Source organism: Gossypium hirsutum, chromosome A06, assembly GCF_007990345.1.
Source record: "Gossypium hirsutum isolate 1008001.06 chromosome A06, Gossypium_hirsutum_v2.1, whole genome shotgun sequence".
Taxonomy (NCBI): domain Eukaryota; kingdom Viridiplantae; phylum Streptophyta; class Magnoliopsida; order Malvales; family Malvaceae; genus Gossypium; species Gossypium hirsutum.
The window spans coordinates 50309136-50314772 of NC_053429.1; the positions used below are offsets into that span (position 1 = coordinate 50309136).

Here is a 5637-nt window from a genome sequence, read left to right on the forward strand (position 1 = left end):
CTTTATTATAATATTTTATTTATTAGAATCCCAAAGTGTACCTAGGTTTAGTGGTCACCAAGCAACTTGTAGCCTATATATAGACGCCTTAGGGTTAGCAGAATGGTAAGCAGACTTAGGTAGACAATTTTATTTTCTTTTCATGTTCATGTGACCAGAACTTATCCCATTCCGATGTGAAAACAACTGAGAGTATCGATTTCTCCAGATTTGCACTTCAATAAATATTCATGAGCATTCTCTCAACTCTTTTATTTTATTCTTTTATTTATATTTCATTAGCCTGATCAACTATTGTTGGTATGAATATTAGAATAAATCTTGTGCTTTATTCTTATCTTGCATGATTCGGTTATTGAACCAATTAATAAATTAAGCCGATTAATTGAAAAAAGAATAAGGGTTCATAATAGGAGTAGTTGGTATAGATGATCATTCCTAAACCTTAGGCTTGACAACCCTAGGAAGTTATCATAAGGAAGACGAGATCGTGAGATAAGTTTAATCGAGTAAATTGTGGTTTATCTTGGCTGAGAAAGTGAGGCCGTGAAATAAGCGAGAATCCCCCGATTAATTAATTGGTAGAGGCCAGGAGGCAATACTAGTTCAATAATAACTAGTTGATTTTAAAACTTGAATCTAGGATTAGTTAATCTTTTGTTTATTAATTAGGGATTTAATCGATCATAGGCTAGAGGCTTGCATTGTTAACACTAGGAATAGGAAATTCCATTAGGTTAGTTAATTTAATTAGTTTTAATTAAAATCTCAATTTGGACTAACACAACTAATTCGTGACTCGACTAGATTAGCAATTATTTTATATTATTAATTTAATATTAATTTCTCCAATCAACAATCCCTTACGTACGGTCCTCGGAATGCTTACTAGTGTTTCATTATAAACTTTACTATATTACAATTTGACTCGTACGCTTGCGACACCGCCATTCTAATTTTATATATTTTTTGTGTGTTTTTTTACTATAAATGATAACATGTTAAATAAATAGTAATGTTGTCGGCATCTTTGCTGGGCATTGCGACAATGAAATTTTTTTATTAGATTGATTACTATAAAATAATATTAATCAAAAGATGAATAAGCTAGTTAGTGTTCTAACTTTATTTTATTTTAGTATGCAAAAAAAATTATTATGGTTATTATTACTTATGTTGTTGATTATTAGATTTAATTTTAAATATTGAATTTTATAGGTCAGTATATGAACTATCCAAATCGAGTTGGTTGTATGGATAATCGAAAAACCATTGAAGTCGAGATTACGAAGACAAGCAGTCTGAGTGTTCAGATGAACTCTCACCTAAGCCTAACAAGTATACATCCGTGATGGTGGAGATCTGACGAATCAATAGAGTGACGATGGAGAATGTGACATGATCGGTTACTCAATTCAGCAAGAATTGGATTTAATAATAGATGATGATGTAGATGGGCACTTGCTTGAGCAACATCAAAGTAAACAAAGGCCAAGTCGAACACAAGAAGCCTGAACAAATCAGCAGAGTTACGATCGTACGATTGGGGACTACGATTATTCATCCAAACTCCGTTATGAGTTAGATTTATATAAGGCCTTTCTTCATGATCTTGAATTCGAAGAAATTCAAAAACAGGTGGACCAGTTAGAGGAATCACTTTAAAAGTAGTAAACAGAAGTAGTGACTTTGTTGGAAGAGGTCATGCATGATGTTCCTAATCTATCTAATAATTCCCATGAAACATGGTCATGCAAAGCAATGGAGTAAACTCTTTCTGCATGTTTCAAATGATTTGATAAAAAAGTTGAACGATTGGAGGGTATGATGTTATTCATGATCAAGCAATTCTAAAGAACTTACGAAGCAAAGACTCCATTAGAAGAGGTCATACATGATGTTTGCAATTCTAATTCGTAGGACCAATGTACCATTGACAATCATCCATAATTAAATCTTGAAAGTCAAGAAGATGGGAATGAATTGAATATAAGGAGGATATTTCTGATCCAATTAACATAGATGTAGATGCAGAAGTAAAGATAGAATTAACTAACTTTGAACTACAATTGATTCTTATTGAAAGTGTAGATGAGCCGATACACTTTCTAGCCATAACCAATGAGGTGTCAATGATAAGTCTAAATTATATAGTTTTATTTAGCACCTTTTTACTTGGAATTTATGTATAGCTCGAGCATTTGGATAGCTAATTGTGTAATTTTAGTTCATATTGAGACATTGGGCATAATTTTAGTAAAAGTTGTAATTTTACATAATTAGGTGTTAATTTTACATAATTTCACTTTATTATGCTACATGTTAAATTCTTGCTTAACTTGCGGCAATTGGACCATCAAACTGCTCAATGTTGGGAGCTATATAATAAGGACACACATTAAATAAAGCTAATTATTTCATATTATGGACAACAAGCTAATGAATTGGACTTAGAGAATTGTTTTAACCCAACTTGGAAGATGATTGTTCAAATGAATTAAGTCTACCTCTAATTGGGTTGCCAAACCATCCAATAGGGGGAGAAAATCCCAAATTCAGAATAGACATGAAGAGTAGCCCAAAAAAACTTTTGGAGTAATTATTTAAGGGCTCCTACATGTTTAAATAAATCACATAATGGCCCCAACAAGTTTCCATGGTCACTGTCCAACCTTTCTTCTTGAATCAAGCAAAAATCGGGCACAAATCAAGCAGCCAACAACTCCTCATCCCAAAAATCAAGGTTAGCCATGCATGGGAGATTCCTAAGGGATGTGTATGCTATTTTTAGCAAACTCCCAAGCTCCCCCTCAAGTATAAATAGCACCTTCTATTCATCCTTCAACCATCCCTCATCCCTCATCCCTCATCCCTCAACACTCATGCATTCTTTAATCTTTCTTTACTCTCTTCCACGCCTTAAGCTCTCTATCTTCCCATTTTCTTTTAGCTAGCATTTCCTTGAGAGAAAAACTCACTTGGTCGGCCACATTGAGGAGCAATTTGTGAAGGAACAACCACGGAAATTAGAGGAAGCCACTACGAACAGTCTTAAGGGAATCATCGAATGCATCAAGAGTTTCTTCTTCCTTTATCTTTAATTTGTTCTTAATTTATAAACATGCTTGCAAATTATTTAATGGTTTTTACATTAATGATGGCGAGTTAAATTGTTTTAGCTAGGATAATTGTAATGCTTTGATTAAATTCATTCAATTCATGTTTATACTATTTTGTGCCTCAGTTGTTCATTCTTCTAATTAAAATCATTCATGTTATTCATGCATTAAAATATGTTTGAATACATTAGAATTAGTTGCTTAATCTGACCCATATGGTAATTAATGGACACAATAATTGGAAGGTGCATGCTTAATTTATATTCGACCTAGAATAAATTAAAGGTTTGTAATGATTTTAAAACAATACTATTACCTTGTGTAGCTTTAGGTTTATGTGATTAAATTATTTCAAACCAACCCAATCCTTGTTACTTCACATAAATTCTAACGAATCCTTAGTTAAATATTGACATAGAAATATGCATATTTTTATAAGTATAAGACTTCGAGAGAACTTATATAATAGTCCAAGTTAATGAATGATCAAGTTACCATGGAATTTTTTCGGAACGTTGTTAAACAATATAAAAATTGAATTGAGTCAAGTGTTGTAATTGTTCTAGCTTATTCATATTATTGTTATTAAAACTTGTGAATTACTGTTAAACCATTTCATTCCATTTAAGTTAATTCATTTGCATATAGTTGGTTAATTTAATTTTAACATATTTCACCTTAAAATATTGTGTTTTCTTAACCAACTTGTAAATACTAATTTTACAATTATTGATTTAAACACAGTCCCTGTAGAGACGATACTTTTTTTACTTACTTATTACTTGATAATGATTGTGTATACTTGCACATTCTGTTGCGAACCAAGTTTTTAGTGTTGTTGCCAATGACTTTTAATTTAATCATTATTTGTGAAATTATCTCTTGCAATTTGGTTTATTTATTTTTATTTTTATTTAATTAATGTTTTATTTTTGTGATTTTCTTTTCAGGTGTTTATGAGCATAGATCAAAACCTCAATTTACTCCTTGTAGACCCTGAAATCAAGTGGACATTTAGACAAATAAGACAAGATAGACTAGCCCAAAGACAAGCCGTAGAAATGGACCTTGACAATTAAAACAAAGTTAAAGGGAATGGAGTTGCCAATGCTTGCAATCCAATCCTTATTGTTGATGATAGGGATTGAGATATAAGGCAATATGTTGTGCCCCTTTTTAATGAGCTTAATACGGGAATTAAGAGACTGAAGATCGAGGCACTAGAGTTTAAACTGGAGCTTATGATGTTTCAGATGCTTCAAATAGTGGGCCAATTTAGTGAAATGTCCGTAGAAGATCCATACCTTCACCTTCAATTATTCATGAAGGTGAGTGATTCCTTCAAGATAGCCGGTGTAACTGAATACACATTAAGATTGAAGTTTTTTCCATACTTTTTGCGAGATATATCACAACTATGGATTAATTCTTTACCACCGAGCTTAATTTCTACATGGCAAGAATTAGCAGAACTCTTTCTGGTTAAGTATTTCCCACCTAGAAAAAATGTTAAGTTGCAAAATGAGATCACCACTTTAAAACAAATGGATGATGAATCTCTATACGAGGCATGGAAAAGATTCAAAGAGTTACTATGCAAATGCCCTCACGACAGGATTCCATATTGCATTCAATTGGAGACATTTTATAATGGTCTCAACGCACAAACTAGGATGGTGGTAGATGCTTCTACAAATGGTGCTCTCCTTTCTAAGTCTTATAATGAGGCTTATAAAATTATCGAGAGAATAGCCAGTAACAATTGTAAGTGGCTGAAAAATCGAGCAACTTCAGGAAGACAAGTAGCAGGAGTGCATGAATTAGACACCTTTACTTCACTCTCATCTCAAGTATCTTTTTCTCTTTAATGTCGAAACAGTTTACTTCTAACTATTTAAACAATGTTGCAGCCCAACCACCAAGTCAATTAGGCATTATTTCCCACGTATACTGTGGGAACAAACATTCATTTCAGAACTGTCCATCAAATCCCAAGTCTATTTATTATGTAAAAAATCAAAACCATAATAGAAGTAGACAAGGACCACAATCCAACTTATATGACCCTTCGTGGCGAAACCATCCAAACTTCTCTTGGAGTAACCAAGAAGTGTCTCGTGTGAAATGATATGTGAATTGTGCAAGTATACATGTTGGATCAAGTAATAAAGTGATAAGTGAGTATCGTTCCCACGAGGATTGGATTGAGGCACAAAAGTGGTCAAGTTATTATAATAAAATGCAATTAATGCTATGGTAAAGCTTGTAACACCCCTTACCCGTACCCTAGATCGGGACAAGGTACGAAGCATTACCGGACTTAAACACAAACAATCATGCAAACCGGGCCATAAATTTCATTCATATTTTAAATCATTCTATGACATGCACATAATCCCTTATTTTGGTTTACGAAGCTCAAAACATACTTTGGAAAGGGTTCGGGGCCAAACTGAGAACTTTGGAAAGCTCTGGGAAAAACTTAGAAATTTTTCTCATGAAACAGGGTCACACGCCC

At 33.0% G+C, this 5637-nt stretch overlaps 1 non-coding gene across 1 annotated transcript; it reads right to left on the reverse strand.

The window, feature by feature from the left end:
- Positions 1 to 4630: 4630 nt before the first annotated feature.
- On the reverse strand, positions 4631 to 4739 carry LOC121230921 (small nucleolar RNA R71). The gene has a single exon (XR_005928993.1). It is a non-coding gene; the product is annotated as a small nucleolar RNA R71 (small nucleolar RNA).
- Positions 4740 to 5637: the final 898 nt, after the last annotated feature.